Source organism: Lemur catta, chromosome 16 (assembly GCF_020740605.2).
Source record: "Lemur catta isolate mLemCat1 chromosome 16, mLemCat1.pri, whole genome shotgun sequence".
Classification (NCBI taxonomy): domain Eukaryota; kingdom Metazoa; phylum Chordata; class Mammalia; order Primates; family Lemuridae; genus Lemur; species Lemur catta.
Window position 1 is genome coordinate 52,236,262 of NC_059143.1, and position 20,514 is coordinate 52,256,775.

The 20,514-nt window shown below is 43.5% G+C and overlaps 1 long non-coding RNA gene across 1 annotated transcript in view; it reads right to left on the reverse strand.

Annotated features, from left to right (window-relative positions):
- LOC123621577 overlaps positions 1-18,699 on the reverse strand; it is a 36,500-nt gene extending 17,801 nt beyond the window's left edge. The window contains exons 1-3 of the long non-coding RNA XR_006729185.1: positions 18,450-18,699; positions 13,354-13,460; positions 12,949-13,050 (exon numbers count right to left, since the gene is read on the reverse strand). This is a non-coding gene — a long non-coding RNA (uncharacterized LOC123621577). The remainder of the gene's footprint in view (positions 1-12,948; positions 13,051-13,353; positions 13,461-18,449) is intronic.
- Between the last annotated feature and the right edge of the window lie 1,815 nt (positions 18,700-20,514).

The window sequence follows — 20,514 nt, forward strand, 5'->3', positions numbered from 1 at the left end:
TGTGCCCGCGTATTAATTTCTGGCACAGCGTTTGAGGTTTGATTGAAACTGTAAAAGAGACATTTATATTTAGTTAAATTGAGGGATCTGCAGGACGGAGGGCGTTTGCAGTTTGCCTTCAGCGGTGACAGTCAGCTGCTTTTCTGAGATAGGATGTGGCTCCACGCTGCCACAGGGCCAGTCCCGGCCCATCCCGACAGCGCAAAGCCGTAATTTGGGTTTCTGTGCAAACCAACAAGATTGGGATAGAGAGATGAGATGGAAGCAAAACTCATTAAAAAAAATGAATAAACTGGAACAATCTGCATAACGGTTATAGTAAGCTTATTTCTAAAACCTGATTTGGATACGGCCACAGTGCTCAGATGAAGACGTGGATTTGTAAGCAGTGGAGTGGTAACAAGGCAATACCTGCAGAGCTGGCGCTCAGATGCACTGAAAGGAAATTAAGCTATTCCTAATCACCAGGTAGCTCAGTGAACAGAGAAACCCAATGAAGCAAAACCTGCCCCACGGAATTAATGAGGCAAATGGCTCATTCCACGGTCCCGAAGTCTTCTCACCACTTCCTGCTCCACGGAAGACCAGGTAGGAGTTGCACAAACAGAAATTCGCCTCAGGGTCATACAGGACAGAGAGGAAGTGTTACCCGGAAGTGCCCCCAGGCCACAGCAGGGCCCTTGCGAGCCGACGTCCCCCTGGTGCGCAGGACGATCTGAGAGCCCGAGAGGCAGGAAGCTACTTTGCTCTGTCTTGCTCCCTCGTAGCCTCGTTTGCCGGGAATTCTCACATCATTCACTATCCAGAGGATTCTTGTCCTAATTTTGTACATGCCAAAGCAAATGCAAAATTTTCTCAGGGGCACGTCAACTTCAAGCTGCACGGCACGGAGCACGGGTACTATGGGATGTGAACTGCAATTCCTCGGGGACAGAAATTAGGGTTTCGTGATCCAAGCTCGTGAGAGGAAAGACCTGTCTGTCTTACTCACTGCCGCACCCTGAAGTTCAGAGACTTGGTAGAACCTCAACTACATATCTGTTGAATTAATAAGCAAAAGTATTAATGAACAAAAACAGGAAAAACACTAGAACGTAATAACATAACATTAAGCAGGTTTCTTTACTGTGCGTTTTCTCAGAGCCTATTAATTACCAAGGTAGACAGAAAACCTTTAAGAGGCAGTCTGGTTGGCATGTTTCCCAAATACGATGCATGAGATCTCTTTTCTCAGATCACCCAACGGAGCTAGTACTAAACAGAGCTCACTGAATTAACAGTTTTAAACTCGGAGGACTGTTATTTTCTGGGGAAAATACACAAACCATTTTGAATAGTACCCTGCAACAGTGATGATTAGATCTGATGTTACACATTTCTGAAATAATATCCTAAAATTATTTTAAGATATGTATAAGTGGTCGATACTAGTAGTATGTGTGTGCATGTACACATACAACTCGAAGGGACTGTGTGTGTGTAAATATATCCCGAGTCCCATTGCTCTGTCCTAGCCAGGGAGAGTGGCTGGGGTAGACCGTACACACCCACCCACCAGCACTGCCCCGGGAGTGCTCTCCTGTGCTCTGCTGGGTTGAGCATGGTTTACAGACGTGTCACTTACTCCTCTGGGATCTCTCATTCTAGCAATTATTTTGTTTTCTGGACAACAGTTTCGACCTATACTGGCTGATGGGAGAGGTACAGGTAATAACATCAAAACTGCCACCAAAAAATAAAGGAAATGAATCAAGCTGGCTGTTCAAAGGCATATTTTCACCAGGGCACAGGGCGCCTTCAAGGACATGGGCAAAGAGGAAAAATAAAAAGAGTTAATAATCAGCAAGCAGCTAAGGATTGGCGAAAGCCTTTGGACTTCATGGAAGGTGGGTGAGCACTGCCCAGCCTGGCGCCTGACAGCAGTTGGAGGAAGAGTCCACCATGCCAAGGTCATGGCACCCCTTGGGAGGACCTGAGCTAGAGCCAGGAAGTCTGGCACTCTGAGGCCTAGTATTGTGGTTTTAGTCTGTGCACAGATATGTATAATCTTGATTTGTATTTCATGTCTCTCTGTGAGGCAAGAAGTTCCCAGTGTTCCTTACCCAAAATGGGGCAACCTTGGATAAGAAAGTGGTTTTGTTGCCAGTGGTCAGACCAGAAGGCTAGACCATTGTGAATGCTTTAAGAGTCTACAAAAATGTACAGACAGGACTAGTTGTTGGCCAGGGAACCCTCTACCACTAAGATGACAGCCTGAAATTTGGCCAGTTGTGCTACCCTGTCCTTGCCCAGGGACACTCCGGTCAGGGGACGGGCAGCAGCAGTTCTTCAGCAGGTCTGTCATGTACGGTGGTGCTGCCCAAACTGTTCAGATGTTGACGTGATGACACCACACCCGCACCAAGAGCCTATGGACTTAGAGCAGGGCCAGCTCCTGCTCAGGCTGGATGGCTTGTGCAAAGGGAGGGGCAGGTGGCTTTGGTGTTCACGGTGGTTGGGGGGGGCAGGGGGAGGGATCCCTCTCACCATTGCAGCTCTATTAGCTCGCTCATATCATTAAAGGACCAGACCTGTAGAATATTTGAGAATCCATTGACATTATTAATAAAGTCCTAGAACAAAGATAACAACATATAATTTATAAATGGAGCAGGAAGACAGCAGAAGACACAACTAAGGGGTACTGTCACCCAGCAGGCTCTGGGCCTTCCTGGAATAGTCGGTTCAAGCGTCCAATCGTTGCCAAAAGGAAATCATCAGAGTCCAGTGTCAAGCCAGTCGCCTGAGATGCCGACGTGCCGACTCAGAACTGACTCGCTCATTCCACCGTGTCACCCACAGCCCACGGCGCACTCATCGCAGGCACACGACGTCCTGCTGGAGCTACTGCCAGCCCTTGGCATGACCAAGATGGCACATCCAGAGCGTCAGCCTGGAAGTTCCCACCACAGAGAGCACTGGCCCGGGCTCTCTGGGCAGCAGTCAGTGGGCAGGTGCACGGCCAAGTGGTGTGAAGTCCAAGGAAAAGCATCCCTCCCCCTCAGTGCAAAAACACGGCTATTAAATTGCCAAACTCAAGAGAAAACTCAGGCCTAATAAGGCACAGATGGCCGCTAAGTGCACAGAAGTAACGAGAAGCCAATCTTCCAACAACACTGCTCTTGTACACGGCTGCCCTGCTCTCTTTTAAAATACTGAAGTCAGTATTCTGAGGAAGCTCCGTGCTGTTTTCTGTGATGGCTGTACTAATTTACATTTCCCTTTCTCCACATCTTTACTAATGCTTGTTATTTTTTGCCTTATTGGTAATAGCCATTCTAGCAGGAGTGAGGTAATATCACATTGTAGCTGAGTACTGATGTTCAGCATGTTTTCATATACCTGTTGCCCATTTGCATGTTGCCTTTTGAGTAATCTCACTACTGGGTATTTATCCAAAGGAAATGAAATCAGTATATGGAAGAAATACCTGCACTCCCGTGTTTATAGCTACATTATTCACAATAGCCAAGATTCAGAATTGACCTAAGTGTCCATCGATGGATGAATGGATAGAGAAAAGGTGGATAGAGAAATGGAGAGAGAAAATATATATACACACATGCACACACACACGTGCAATGGAATACTATTCAGCCACAAAAAAGAACCAAACCCTGTCCTTTGCAACAACATGGATGAAACTGCAGTACATTATGTTAAATGAAATAAGCTCGGCACAGAAAGACAATTACTGCAATTTTCTCACTCATATGGAATCTAAAACAGTTGATCTCATAGAAATAGTGAGTAGAAGAGTGATTGTGAGAGTGGTTAGGGGGAAAAGGAGGATAGAGAGATGTTGGTCAAAGAATACATAATTACAGTTAAATAGGAAAAATAAGTTCAAGAGAAAAATTGTACAGCAATGGTGACTATGGCTAACATCCAAGTAGCATATTATTGAAAATTGCAAGGACAGTGGATGTTACATGTTCTCACCACAAAAATAGCTAGGTAAGGTAACACAGTTGTTAATTAGCTAGAGTTACCTATTCCACAATGTATGCATACTTCAAAACATGATGTACAAGATAAATACATGTAATTTTATATATCGATTTAAATATATATAAAAGAAAACACATTACAACCGTTTAACTGGAGGCATTAAGAGTAAGAACTATAGAGCAACCTCTCACACCAGCTGCCGCGGCAGGACCCAGCAGGGCGGACACGGTGAATTCTCGGAGGGCAGAGGTGACCTGTTTTCTATCCTGCTTCTCCTGCTACTCACCAGCCTTGTGATGTCTGGCAAGTCACGACCTCTCTGGGTTTTAACTTTGTCATCTGCAAAGTGGAACAATAATATGCAAACAGATTGCAAAGACTACAATGGTTAATTGCTAAGGTGATTTGCAGTGTGCAAAGCACTACTCAAACTTAGTGTTTTTCCTTTGTTAGCAAGTACTCTCAAAGCATAACTTTCCTTCAGTCCTTAATCAAGCCTGATAAGAGCCCTCTTACCTAAGGAACTGGAAACAACTGGAAAATGCTGTCTTTCTTCTCGTTACTCAGGGGCTGTGGCTCTGCCCCTCCTAACACACAGCCAGGAATGGAGGAGAGTGAATGTCCTGTGTAACTTTGAACGTCGGTCCCAACAGCCTTAGGAAACTGGGGTAGCTCCAGGGTCACTCAAGGCCCTCGCGGACAGCCAGGCCTCTAGCAAGCAGGGATTTGATGATGGATATGTTCCTGCCCTGGGTCGCAGTGCTGGTGCCACAGCGGACTGGGCACAGTAATGAGCCCTTCTTAGCAAAAAGTCTGCCAAGCACCAGGATCCGCCAGGCTGGGAATTGCAGGCGACAGCAGCACCAGAAAGTCTGCAGCCATTGGGAGTTTTGCCCTTGCCTCGGGCCTGTCCTGGCTGATTAAGAGGTAGGCAATTTGCTCTGCATAAGAAAAAGGATGCTTTTTAGACTAGGGGAAAATCCCTCAGCATCAACTCTTTCCCAACTATGGCCACTCTGAGGGCATTTAGAAGTCCCTAATGCTATTTGTACACACTTATTGTTGTTCCCTGTCATCACGAGATAAGGTGAACTCACCCATTTACAAAGTTTTATGGAAAGAGAAATGATAGCTTAGCTGTGTTAAAATGCTGGGTCTCCGTCACTGCAGCCCCTGAGCCTCCACTCGAACCTGTGCCCTGGGACACAGTTCCTACATGCACTGCCCAGTTTTAAGAAAACCTATGAGGGCAGAACTTCCACAGCCTGCAAGTCTTTAAAAGGTCAGACTGCTGAACTAATGCCAAGAGATACAGGACCTCGAGCCCTGGAAACATTCTAACTCCAGCACCTGAATACCGGCAGGAAAACCAGCTCCTAAAGTCTTGCATGTTGTTTGCTGAACCTGTAATATGCGCACTTCTTTGGGAAGAAAATGATGGGGTCAGAACTTACAGAATTCTATTATTAGTCTCTTCTCCACTTCTCCCAAGTCATTTAAATAAAGCCCCAAATCCCAGAAAGTATCCTAAGGGATAAACTACTGCTTTCGCGGCCTTGAATGCCGTGGAGAACAGTGATGCCCACCTTAGCTCACCATGGCCCAGGAGTCACAAGCTGCTTATGGTGTCTGTTTACTCCCCTCCATAAAGCCTACAAATAATCCAGCAGCTAATTTTGCACTTCAGCTCAGACTTTGGTGGGGTCTTTTTTTTGGCGGGGGGGTTGTTTGTTTGCTTCACTTTTTGTTTTTTTAACGAATCATTCCCTTGGGAAGTTTGGGGAAATGTGGTAACATGCATGGTGACTAGATGCGTGTAGTCACACGGCTCGATGCCTGATCCTAGAAATGACTGGTAATGACAACGTAAATATGATTGTAATCTTCAGGTTACAAAAATCCATGGGGATGGTAGTTGCTTCTATAGTAAAAATGCAATTGGAGCGAAGTGTAGAGTTTCAGGGAAATTATCTTCTGCTCAAGTTAAGCATCATCTATTGGACTGATTGCAACTAATTAAAATAACTTCACTAATTATGTAGCCATTTAAAGAAAACATGAAGATTTTGACTTTGGATAGCGAGGAGCCCTAAGTGAGGTCGTTAGTATCTGCTGTACATTTTCCTGTAAATTTCTACACTAACGTCAGTGACAGTGTTGGTATTCCGAATGACAAGGGCCAGGCTTTTGTGGAAAGCCTCCTTGTCAGTGTGAGGTGCAGCACTATGCACTCTAGGGGACTGTGATGAGCAGGTAAAGACAGAAAAGATAGAAAGACATAAGCACTGTGTTCTGAGATAATAGAAGATGTAGCAACTAAATAATCTGACTCGGATGTGGTCAAAAATATTTCAAATAAGGAAAAGACTTTGAAACAGGCCCCTAGCATGGAAAAAAGGAAGGGAGGTAGGGTTGGGATAGAGGAACGGAGGGTGCAGGGCACCTGGCTAGGTGTGCACATGGCTTTGCGGGGGGCTCTCGTCTCTGCTTGGCTGGAGTTCGGTCCTCCAGTGCAAGGGTGACCAGAGACAGGCTTGAGGGGCTGGGCAGGGTTTCTGCCGAGTCTGCGCAGCTGAAAGACCCAGGGCAGTATGCCAGCTGCCTCGGCAGCTCTTCCCCGATGCCAGTGCCTGATTCCCTTTATTGCTGCATCTACTCGAGGTGCTTCATCGCAATCGTGTGGTCAAATATCACTATGCAGTGACGAGTGACAGAAAAGTATGAAATTGAGGGTAATGTTAATTCGGGTAAAGCTTTGTCCAGGTGCATGAGGTGACTCCCTTCTTTTGACTACCCTTTCTTTTGTTTAGGTTCCAATAATCTATTTTTAATCTGTAAATATGACAAAGCTATTTCCTATACATTATGCCTTAAATCTGTAGCAAATTTTATTTGGTACTTGTACATTGCAGGTGGCTTCTAATTTATACCTACAAAGGCACTTAATTTTCTGAAAGGCTAAAGCTTGTCTAATAATTTCTCACACACCACTGCTACATTATGTATTTGTAAGAAGACAAAAAAATCAGGAATATTATCAGAGTGCTTGTTTTTGCTCAGAGACCTCATTTTACCCTTTAATTCCACCCATGATGTCTAAATGCTTTTTTATAAGATAGAAGCGTCAACATTTATCTAGAACTGCCTAATACCCTTTGATTTTCATCAGGAATTGAAAGAGAAGTCATTTGTCATGAAGAATACATAGAAATTTAAATAACTTGTGGTTTCTCATATTTTTGAAGGTTTGAACAGATACTTCTGCATAATTATGGAATAAAACCCTAGATATGCCGATTGCAAATGATATTGTATGACTTTGAACCAAATACATTGCAGGCTTGGATGACAGCTTGCACAATAACCCGTCTAAACATCTACTGTCTGGACAATGAGGAGAACTGCCTTTCAGCCTCTAGCGATCAAATGGTCAGAAAGCTTTTTTCAGACACTCATTTAAATTTGAAAAAGCTGAGAACATTTTAATTGTTCTCAAAAGAACAGCGTTCCCTTTTGACTGAAAAAAATCTGAAGGCATTCAGTGGAGGCTGAAGCAGGATAATGCAGCCTCCTGAATTCATACTGCAGCAATAAGGTCAGAGTAGAAGAAAATGTGGTCCTTCAAGTAAGGAGCTGAGGAGGACAAGAAGATAATTTAGCCACAAACGTCAGTCACTTGACCAGTGTGGTGGAAGTCCAGAACAAGGGTGAAGCCAAGACACCTTGCAGTTTGTTTGAGAGCCAAAGTCCAAGAAAGAACAGCTGGACCAACAACCAGGTAAGCACCACTGACAGCTCCAACAGAGCTTTCCTTCTGAGCCAGCACCTAGGTAGGCACCACGGACAACTCCAGTGGGGCTTGCCTTCCAAACCAGCAGCCAGGTAAGCAAGGCGGACAGCTCCAACAGAGCTTGCCTTCCCAGCCAGCGTGGACTGTCTCAGCCAGCTATGTCTTCTCCAGCACAGCCACAGAGGATTTTTCTAAGGCCTCTAGGGAGCAAGTGCTGGTCCACAATGAAGGCCCTACTCCTCCTCCACCAGGAGTTCTCTGTCGACAAGTTGGGTGGCCGATTTTCAGGCCTGAACGTGATGCCAGAGGTTTTTCATTCCCTCGTGGATGGCAGCCATCTCCTGGGCTCACTCCCTGGCTGGATTGGTCTCTGGGTGAGGCCCCTCCTCTCTATCCTTAATTTAAACAACAAAGACAAGTGTCCAGACAATGAATTCATAGAAAATTCTGATAAGTCACAGAAGGTTTTGGAAATTGAAGTAATCACAATAGTGAACAATAGACATAAGAGAGCCTGAAGAAAAAAACTATGTATCAAATTATTTTTCCTCCTTTAAAATAAGGTCTCTAAGACAAAGGGATGCTCTCTTCTCCCTCTTGACAATTCAGGACCTTTGCAATCCCATGCTTTTGTGTACAGAAGCAGCAAGTCTGCAATCTCTGCGGGCGGGGGGGGGGGGTGGTGGGCAAAGGCATTAGGAAATCCAGGTAGCTGCCCTGAGAGGTGTCAGGCTCCAATCTGCTGAAATCCCAAGGCCTTGACTGCTTTGTCTCATCTAGCACAAGAGCCAACCATGATTAAACCTGGCAACATTTGGGAGGCTGGGGCACCAGGAGGTCCTGTCCTAAGCCTGTCCTGCCCTGAACCTTTTCCTCTGTGTGCTGCAGTAAGCATTTGTCACTCCCCAGATATCACCAACTACATGGGTTCCTACATGCTATTGCCTCTGTATAAATAACCCCTTCCTCAGACTCCTTCCCACCTTTCCCTGGCTGACTCTTTCTCAGTTTAGAAGTCACTTCCCCTAGGAAGGCTGTCTCCGGAGGTGTCCCTCTTATGTTTTCTGTACTTGAGCAGAAGGTGACATTTATCACACATTATATGCAATTGCTGTTTTAATGGTAAGTCCCCCTACTAGACTACAAACTCCTTGAAAGTAAGAATTATACCTGTTCACTGCACCTTTCCAAGCACCTTCCACTGTACCTGGCCAGTAGATGTTCACATTTATTGAAGGAATGAACACTTCTATTCACCAAGTATAGCCTCCCTCCTAATACATTAGTAATAAAAATTTTATTACTTTTACTAATATAGTAAGACTTTTATTACTCTTCACCACTGTCTATAGACCACAGAGAGAAAACACCAATGAATTTGGCTTACAGTCCAAATGGACTACCTGGGTGTAACTGTAGTAGATAAAACACATCCGTTGCTATGGTAGTTGGATGCCATCATAAGGAGAATTTTTCCAACTGCAGCACATTCTATTGCTGCAAAAATTCCCATCCCAAGTCCATCTCTTCATATCACTTTGACCCCTTTAAGTGTTCTCACAACGGTCCTTGGAAATATCACGTACCTTAAGCATAGCCAAGAAGGCCCTAAAAAATCTCTAAATATAATGGATCTGTCAGGACACATCAACTTTGGAAGAACGATGTTTTATATACCTACGGTTTTTTGTTTTTTCTTTTTTCAGTTGCAAAAATTTCATTTTAGATCAGGCTCAGTGGCTCATGTCTGTAATCCCAGCACTCTTGGAGGCCAAGTAGGGAGAATTGCTCAAGTCCAGGAGTTCCAGACCAGCCTAGGCAACATAGTGAGACTCTGTCTCTATAAAACATTTTAAAAATTAGCTGGGTGTGGTGGCATGCCCCTGTAGTCCCAACTACTCAGGAGGCTGAGGCGGGAGGGTTGCCTGAGCTCAGGAGTTTGAGGCTGTAGTGAGCTATGATCACAGCACTGCCACAATCCAGCCTGGGCGACAGAGCAAGATCCTGTCTCTAAATTTAAAAAAAAAAAAAAAAAATTGCCACTTTTCTGATTTCAAGCAGGGTCTTAAAAAAAAGAAAAAACTACTTTCATTTTAAATTTATTGTAACAGGTTATCATCCTCAATTGCAGGATATCTTTTACTTGAAACACTCTGTTAGATTAAACATTTCTGCAAGATCCTTCTTGCAGTACTGTGTCATCTCATTCACCCAAGGATTTATTTCAATCTTTAACCCACTTCTAAGCATAGGTAGCGTTTTTGAGAAACTCTGTGACACGTACAACACAAATCCCTGGATCATTTGCTGTTGACTCTTCATCCTCAACAGGATCCACAGAGTCTGATAAACTCTCTGGGAGTCGTCGGCACACAGGTTATTAAACACGGGAAACCCAACGGCACGTTGTAAATTGCTGGACTCTAACAGGGAATTTATTTCCATTACAAGTGAAGGCACCAAAAGCCAAGAATTGAGATTAGGGAGAAGAGGACACCTATCAAGTGGTTTTATTTTTATTAAATGGCCTAAGTGGAGATAGTCGTAGTCATTATAGGCTTGGTTTAGAATTATCTTGGCCATAAACCCAAGCCCAAAATGAGGTAAAATTGAATGAATAATGAGTTTAAAATGAAACTCATCGCCTTGATACTAAAGTTTATATAGCATAAATCAAATGGCCTTTTTCCTCAAATTGTCTGAGAAACAGACCTATTAGAATAAATTTACTGCCAGTACATGAATTCTTTTACTTGTAAAAATAACAACCACCTTTTGTAATACTTAGGATATCATTAACTAATAACACCTAGTCTCGCCGGACTCTCCTATTTGGGGACTTTGTAAATGTAGGAAGAAAAGGTGATATCTTTTCCTCACTCATCACAAGGGTCATGGCTGACACCTTATAATTAAAGATTACAAGAGAAAAATTTAAAAAATGTATTTAACTGAAGTTTTACATGACACAGGAGTCTTAAGAAGTGAACCCAGGGAAAACTGTATTTTTATGTTAGGTTCAATGAAGAACAGATAATTGCGTAGAAGCAGGATTGGATACAAAGAGTAGGAACCAATGGCAATAAACTGGCCTGTGTGGTCAAATTCTTCTTAGCCTCCAGGTGTAGGGCAGGATGCCTGTCACCTGAGACGCACGGGTCTATGACCTGCCTTCAGGACAGGTAAGTCAGGGAATTCCTTCACGGCCAGCTCTCGCAGGGAAATGGGAAGGAAGGCCGCAGTGACCTTTTTGCTTTTGCAGTTTTCTCAATTTCACAAAATATGTCAAGGAGCCCTATTTTGGGGTATCACATTCAGAGCCCCAACATAGACAAGGACAATGAGAACCTAAAGCCGGGTGGACCCCTACTAGATGCATCCTTCGGGGAATGCCTCAGAGGGCGTATCAAGCTCAGCGTGTCCACGCATGGTCGCCCTCCATCGATCCACTCGGTCCAGCCTTGCCCTCTGCCCATCACACTGCTTTCCTGGAGCCAGAGTGGTATCCTCAGAATGCACACCCAGCTGTGTCACCCCCCGGCTCACAGCCCACAGCTCGTCTGATAAGACAAACCTCTGCCACAGCCTATATGGCTGTCCATGCAGTGCCCTCCGGAGTCCTCTGCAGCCTCATCTCACACTGCGAGGGGGCCCTCTGTGCACACTCACGGGCCCTCCCCCAGTCCCTGATCCTCCCCACCAGGATGCTGCACATGCTACTCCTCTTCCCGGGGCTCTTTCTTTATGCTCCTCTGTCCACTTTCAACCCACAGCCTGTTGCTTGGATTTAATCATTGCCACATCAGAGAATCCTACGATAAGGTCAAAAAATCATAAGCCTTCCCTTGTGGCACTTGTCATGGAGGTAATTTTACTAAGTTTGTGTAGCTGTTTGTTTGTCTTGCCCATTAAATCACAAACCTCAAGCAGTTAGGGACTATATCTGTTGTTGATCATCACTGAATACCCAATAGATGTAGCATATGCCCATTGGATATTTCTTGAGCAAAGGAGGGAAGGAAAACAGGAAGGAAGGAAAGAAAGAAGGAAGGAAGGGAGGGAGGGAGGGAGGGGGAGAGGAAAAAAGGAAGGGAAGGAGAGATGAAAGGGAGGGAAGGGAGAATATAGATTTAGAGAAAGTTAATCAGTATGTGCTAGTAAGTTATTCAGTGAAACTTGGATTTGGGGCATAATTAATAAGTGTTGGAGGGAAGGCTTATATTCTAAGTACCCTGCATCTGTTAACTAACAGCCCTCCCAGAAGGCAGGTTGCCGCCTGCTTGGATGTTCTTCTACAGGGTAAGAAAGAGCTACATTCCTTCTACAATGGTGTGTCAATACACAATGAGCAATGGGGTTTTCACTGAAGGCTTTGAGTGTGAGTCTCACGATTTACTGAGCAAGGAGGTGGAGTGCTTTCTCTCTAAATCCTAGAAGCTCTGCTTTAAGGGACAAATCACACCCACATATGTTATCATGGTAGGTCAGCCCCAGCCTCTGGCACAACCTCTTCCCAGGCTCTCCCAGGTCTTTCTTCACCTTGAGTGTTGATACCTTGACACTTGTTGATCAACCTCACAACCAGTTTTGACCACTGTCACCCACCGCTTTGGGAAATGATACAGGTGATACTTGCAGTACAGTGGCTTATATTATAGAATTGATTTCCTTATCAATAAACCATGGAAAGCAATAGCACACATTATACTATAACATATTGAGTTATTTATGAGAGTAAATTAATGTACACAAATCTCTTGGAACAGTGCCTGGCACATAGCGAATGCTGAATAAATGTCAGCTATTTATGCTATTTACTTACATGAGCTTCAGAAATCCCATCCCTAGGAAAGTCGTGCCTTCCCATAGGGAGCCTGAATTCTTTTCTAAGTGCAGGCAGAACACTGACCACAATGTGCTCAACTTATTAATCTAGATCATTCTGTGTAGCTCTGCCATTCTTTTCCCAGAATCAGCAGGATAAAATTGGTTTCATCTTACATAACCTTACACACCTTCTTCCTAGGCACCCAATGGGACATAAATGCAAGCAAGTCAACTACTTTAGCCTTTTCTGAACCTCTGCTTGAGAGTGGACACACCGTGCGCTTTGTGTCTTGGGTGCCCCAATGTGTGTTGGGGGCCATTTTCCTTAACCTCCAAATTACCTTATTATGGGTGCATTTCTTTCTCCATCAGATGGTGTCTACTCCCCAGTGTCAAGTGTTATGCCCTCCTCACTGGATTTCGGCACTGTCAGGTGCTCAAGTCTATATCAGTACAGAATGAATGTGTCAGTAAATAAAATTATTATGAGGGTTTCCATTTTCCCAGGTTTCTTCACTTAGTCTCCACATTTTTAAAATGTCTCTTCTCCAGCACAAATTTCCCCAAGGCACTCTGTTATGATAAATTTTTCTCTTAATAGGCTGACCTGCTAAATTTGCAAGACCTAATAAACTCCAGGCTACACCAACATGGGCCAAAAAATTTTGATTTCGAGTACGTGCCTCTGGCCCCCACGGCGCCTTCACGTACCAGCTCCCGACCCAGGTTTCCATGCGGGCTCTTACCTCTGGTCTCAGGCTGAAGGAGTCCGCGAAGATTACACTCACATCTCCTCTGGTGAAGATTTTCTTTTTCTTACCTCTAAATGTGAAGAAAGGGTGTAGACACAAAGCTTAGGAAAAAAAGAAAACAAAATGGTTATTATTTTTAAGTAAATAAAGAAATTTATAAACTAGAATTTTAAAATACATTCCCAACAACTCTCTCATCTTATTTCCAAGTCTCTATGATCATCAGGGGGAAATTATGGGCTTAAACAGGTTCAGATGAGTCAATAAAGGGGCAACTTCTTCTTTCCTATAGAACACACCTCCACAAATACCCACGAGATAATACACACAAGCAGTGGCTCATGCCTGTAATCCTAGCACTTGGGGAGGCTGAGGCAGGAGGGTCGCTTGATCACAGGAGTTTGAGGTTGATGTGAGCTATGACAATGCCACTGTACTCTAGCCCAGGTGACAGAGTGAGACTGTTTGAAAAAAAAATTTTAAAAAGGACAAGTCAGGATGCTAGCACTAACCTTTTTATCAGAAATGGTCTCTAGAACCATTTATTCTTACCCATATAATTTATATATACACACACACACACACACAATTAATTACATAATAATGCTATGCAACACCATTTTGGGAAGTGGGAAAGTATAGTTAAAATCACAGGATAAATTAGAGTAAAATGCATTTGAAATAGTGTCACTACAAAAAGCAGGAATGTTTATCCTAGCCAAAAAAGTATATCTATATATACACATACACACATATACATGTGTATGTGTGTATATATAGAGAGAGAGAAAGAGAGAGAGAGAGATTACATTAAATTAACTTTGGCAGTTGAAGTAGTGCCTTAAATTCTCAGAATTCCTTGGAAGCAAGATTTCTAGTAAGTTCCTTTCTGAGGTATAAATAGACTTGTATCTTAGATATAGTCTATGGAGACAAGACAGAAGAACTCCTATTTAGGTATTGAGTTATTTGGGTAAACAGCAAGAACTCATTTAGTGCCTACTAAATAAGAACTATTAAAGAACAGCGTAATCTGCCGCCGACTTCTTCAGCGTGAGACCAGAGGTAAGAGCTCACGTGGAAACAGAGATGGGGGAGCTCGTGCGTGAAGGCGCCTGGGAGCTTCTGAGAGCCCATGACTGTGACTCAGTTTCTCTGCACACCTGGTGCCAATGAGGAGAAGAATACCAGTGGATTTGTAATGACCGTGTTGCAAGCAGAACAAATCCAGGGTGTTGGGCTAAACTGAGCTTGTGCTCCAAATACCCCTTTATACCTGGATTGTGGACATACTGTGGGTTATGCTATTGCTTTTTAATGCTCTAAAAGAACATACAGGGTGGAAACTTCCAGAACAGTGGCATGAGGGGGACCATGTACCTTCTTCCCAGCAGAACAATTATAATTAGTGAAATTTATTTTTTAAAAAAACTTAATCTCTAGAAGTTTTTCTCAGGGCATACAGCAAATAGAAAAAACATTTATTAAAAAGAATCCACTAAATCTCAGCAAAAACAGCCATAGCCTTCCTTTGAGCTCCAGCCCAGCTCAGCAAGAGAAACTCGACTCCCCGGTGGTGCATCCAGGACCCCAGGACGCACTGCCCCTTCAGTCCCCAGGCCTGGGCTGCCGCGTCTCTTACGAATCCTAAAATACATGAAACAAAAACCGGCAGCATTGGAGGGAGAAATAGAAAATCCAACAATAGAAGTTGGAGACTTCAATACCCCATATTCCATAATGGGGAGAATAGCCGGGCAGAGCTGCAAGAAAACTGAAGACCTGAACAACTCTGTGGACCAACCAGACTGACACACCTACAGCGCTCGCCATCAACAGAATGTGCCTTCTTCTCGAGTGCACAGCAAACATTCTTCAGGGTGAACTATACACCAGACCATTAAACTGTCCTCAAAAACTTCCAAGGATTGAAGTCATGCAAACTATGTTCTCTGACCACAACGGGATGAAATTAGACGTGAATGGAAGGAATGTGGGAAATTCATAAATACATGAAAATTAAGCACAGTCTTTGAGGTGATGAAAGTGTTTAAATGCTGATTGTGGTGACCATTGTACAACTCTGTAAATATAATAAAAACCATTGAATTTCACACTTTAAATGGATGAATTTCATAGTAGGTGAATAATATCTCAATAAAGCTAATTATTGAAAAAGAGCATACACTTCAACACACACACACATGCACACCATGCCTGCAGCAATTTAAGTAAATATATGGAAGAGAAATTTTATAAAACAAAAAATTGGAAAAATTGATTTACTTCAAAATAGTTGTCTACTTAGTAAGCTCCTCTCTGTATTCAAATGTTTCTGTTCACCCAACATTTCATAATATTTCTTTGCCTAGTGTGTGTGCCCCGAATGTTCCAACGCATTTTATTAAGACTAAGACAAACTTAAATAAGACTCATTCTCATCTGAGTTCATTTCTTTATCCCTTTCAATGACCTAATCCAATAGCTGGATAATAAAAGAGCCTCTAGACGCATCCGTGACTCAGTTGAGGCACCCCTAATAACTTGGAAAGGATGAAGAAATTGTTTTTCAGTTGCATAAGGTAAGACTTTCTCTACATCTGAGAAGCTCTGAAGTCTGATCCTGTTACTATTCAGTTATGGTAACAATAGCACAGCCAATTAAAGCATCATCTTTGCACTTTTTTTCTTATCAGTGTTTTTAAGATTATCATAAAATTTAAGCAGAAATTTATGCACAAAAATATCTAAATCACAATGTCGAACCTCTCACAAAAAAAGACAGTACGTACCAAGCTGTTTGTATTTAATATCAGCCACGACAGAGGGAAGGCATAGAACCATCACGATACAACAGCTGCCACCTACTGAACGCTTTCTGCCGGCCCAGCCCTGGGCTCAGCACTGTCCACACATTGTCTCACTTCATCCTAGGCGACTTTACGAAGCATGTATGACCAGCATCCCTCCTTTCCAGATGGAGGCTCGAAAGTCTGTGGAGGTCGAAGTAACTCCACCTGGATGCTAACCCACCCTGCCGCGTGCTGACTAACCCCAGCTCAGGGAGTAACTCTACGATTTCCAGTTTCCCTGCTGCTTCTTGAGCACACACTTGCTATAAACCTTGCCCTGAGGTCAAAATGACCTTAATGTTACCATAAACGTGTCATCGCCCCTAAACCCAGCCCTTAAGCAGATTCCTCCACCTTCCCTCCGGGTCTGGGCAAGTGCGTGAGCCCTGCCTGTCTTGCAGCTGCCCAGGCCCATGCTGCTGTCCGTAAGTCCTGCAGTAAAACACCCTGTGCTGACAAACTGGATTTGTCTGCCTTGTTCTTTAGTTTCCCAGCTCCTTCTGCATTTAGGGGTTGCTTTGCATATACGGCCCCTTCACAAAACAAAGTCAGGGAGGTAAAATAATTTGTCCAAAGCCAACACCTTGGCCAAGATCAAAATCAGATCTCTCTGCAGGGCAGGCAGCTCATATTAATACAGCTGCATCAGCTATTAAAATATTGAAATAGTTTTGTATCAGCTGGTAAATAGCCTCTTCTCAGCCCTCCCAGTGCCCTGTTCCCTTCCCACTGCCCCAGCCACCCTGGCACCCTGCCAAGGCCCCCCACCTTCCCTCGACCCAGAACTAACAACAGGGACCCTGCTGCATCTCTGCATCCTGACTGGCCCTGCCTTGCTGGCTGTTAAATATTTTAATGTCACCTACACCTGTGGGCCTGCAAATCCATGCTCCTGCATGCACTGTCCCCAGAGATGTTAGGAAAATACAGTTGACGACTGAGTCAAGACTGACAGCAGCCCAGGTACGTAACCTCTGGGCATGCTCTTCCTCCCAGGCCTCCAGTGCTAATTGCTGGTTCAGGGGGATCCAGGCTCTCCTCACTGCAGGATACAGGCTCAGTGTGCCATTTAGTACAGCGGCACCCTACTCCGCCACGGCATTGGGACCTACACAAGCCGAGACAAACCTGGAGAGGACATCAGAATTAAGACATCAGAAAAACAACTTCCCACGGAGTTGTCTCCTATCCAGTTGTTATCAAACTTGCCATTGTCACCAGGTACTTAGCATCTCACTAATAGCTAAGCAGTGGAGATCTCACCCAGTTTCTGACAGCAATCAGGAGAAACAGGTCAACTTTGCTCACATTGTAGAAGGGAAAGGCCCGAGAATTGCACGGGGTGAGCAGCATTCCCAGGCACTCTGGCAAATTAGAAGAAGCTACTCCCGAGTGCATTGTTTAGCTGGGAAATCCTGCCGGCTCTCTGATTTGACCTAAAATAAATTCTTAGAAATTATTTCGTACTCTTATTATGAATATGACTTCAAGGAAGTGAACATATTCATCTCAAATATCCGGGTCCAAGAAATGCTTTGGCTTGAAGGAAACAATTGGAAGAAAAAAGGAATTTTGTTTAATTTTAGTCATTCTATTGTTTCTCTTGCTTTCCTCTTAGTGCGTTTAGTGTCATGAAAGAATGAGAAGGAGGATGCACAGTAAGTACCGGCAGAGAACCAGGTTTAAAATTAAGGAAATACAGGCAACTGGAAAGTCTTTCCCAGACACACACGCCCAAAATATGTCTCAGAGTCATCACAAGTAATTCGCTTTCTGTAAGTGGCATAACTGACTCTACACCACGCCTTGACCGAGACACGCGGGGTCATTCCCAGTGCAGGGCAGAGAATCCCAAGGCTGTGAAGGGCACAGTTTGCTCGAGACACCAACAAGCAGTGCTGGAGCAGGGACAGGGGTACCCCAGGGGCTGCTGGAAGAGAAATGGAAGGGGTTAAAACCATGATCCCCAACAAGCCCCTTCCCCTGCAGTCAACCCCCCCTCTGCAGCCCCTGCAAGGCTCTTCACTGGGGCAGACCCAGCTTCCAGAGCTCTCTGTGCAGGGCTCTTTCCATCACACTACAGGAGCCGCCAGGATGTCCTCCTCTTCTGACTTGGGTGTAAATTCTGCCAAGACCACTCTTCAGACCACCATTTCAGACTCCACACCACTCTCCCGTGAAACTGAGGTTCATCCCAGTATTGGCTTTGAGCGTTTCCTCTTCACTGTTCTAACTCACCATCTCTTGCTGCATGTTGCGTTCATCACAGTTCTGTGTCTCCCCTCCCAGAACACGATGGCTTCGGCCACTGGAACCAGAGCCCGTCTGCAATGTCAGCACATCACACTGATTTATTTCGGCAGCATTAACCCAGCGGCCTGTGTAAAATGTGCGTGTTAGCTGGCTGGGTACAGGATCACAGAGTGTGGGCACCGTCTGATTTGACTCAGCAGAGGTGCCAAGGTAGATCAGTTGTCAATCTTCGTCTTTGATCTACAAAAAGCATTTGAAGACTAATTTAAGCATCAGTCGTAGGTAACGTGAATAGAATGCTTTTCAACTTCTGCTATTATGATATCTTTTAAAATTGAATCAGGCGTTTCAACTAAATTCACATCTAAGATTAACTGGCCTGCCCCTTCTCAAATTCCTTAAATCTCTGTTAGAAAAATCTAAGCTCTTTAAACCTTTAAATCAAAACAGTGTTGACTTTTAAATACTTGAAGCTAAAATAAGCTCTGAAGAATTTAGAGAAACCTCTGGCAGCACATAGCTTAGGCTTACTTTTCATTGAATCTTCCAAGTTTTTCATTAAATTATCAACTTGCTGTTTCTCCAGAGTCTTTGTAAGATATTTCCTGGATAAAAGCCTAAAAAATACCTTAAATTCAGATGTACCAAAGTTCATATACAAATCTCTAACCAATACGCATACGCACAAAGAGTCCATACTTATGTTTAAATTCTTAGCTGATGATTTTAACAAAAAAAATTTTACCTTAATTTTAACTATACTTACATACACATTTAATATTCTTAAATATATTATATAATTGGTCACGCATTCAAGGATGGACAATAAATATCACTTTAACTTTTGTTTCAGTCACCTTGGTCAAAATAAGATTATGAAATAATTTCTAAGAACTTAATGTTTCTTTCCTCAGATTAATCTCTTTGGGATAACTAAATTATTTAACATTATATTTTAATCTTTTATTCTTAGCCATCTGGATTAAAATATTTCTTTCACAACAGAAATTATTCCATTGTTCTGTTCTCAAAAGCAGGACTGCATTAAGCATCTCTTCGTATCCAAATGCCCAAAACAGTGCCTGGTTTAGAACAGGTGTTTAAGAAATAAACCTTTGTAAAATAAGTAAACAATTTTGAAGGCCTCTTTTTTTTGGAGAAAATAAGAAGCTCTTTTGACCAAAACTGTATAATAAAAGAGCTTCAAATCACTCTTCTGATGCATATATGATAAACTACATCTTTTTAAAAAATAAATTGTATCGTGTCTATTTGAGATTTACAACATGACGTTATGAGATACATAGAGATAGTAAGATGGTTACTATAGTGAAGTGGATTAACATAAACTACATCTTTAATAGAAAATATTTAGACATGAAACACATGCCAACTTATCTAGCTTATGCTCTTGGGTGTGCCAATAAATAAGAAAAATTTCTGTGCATTTTAGAAATATTCTCTCATGCTTTAAAGTTTTCAAACAACAAGCAAAAACCACTAAGTGGAGATTAACGGTCTGGAAGTAAGTGAAAGCTCTGAGTTTGAGGAGTTGGTGGATTTGTGGGAGGTGGAGAGGAAGCTGCATTTTCAGTAATGAGGATATAATTAATCCTCAGACAACAGCAGCATTATAGAAGTCGGGGGGGGGCGTATCTCGACACAATCTGGCTTTTCTATCTTAACATTTACCCAACAGTAAGAAAGACGCATGCCCAGTCCATTTTTCTCCTGGTCTTGGAAAGCCAGAGTCGTCTCTTTCCCCTGTGGGAAGGACAAAGGACTTTGGGGAATGCTGGGTCTGACCCCAAACACCTTCTTCCAACCCGGCTGGGATGAGCCGTCCACCCCAGAGGCCGCAGCACGGAAGTGCCGTGCAGGGGCCCCTGGGTTTTGATTGCTGTGGCTGCGAGTACGTTGCAGGGTGAGTTTCAAAAGTGCTATTTATTGTCAATTATGGCATGAAATTGCTGCTGAGCACCAGTGGTCTAATTTATTCATCTGAATGTGTGATTGGTCAATTATTGTCCTCACATTTCTCATCACTGAG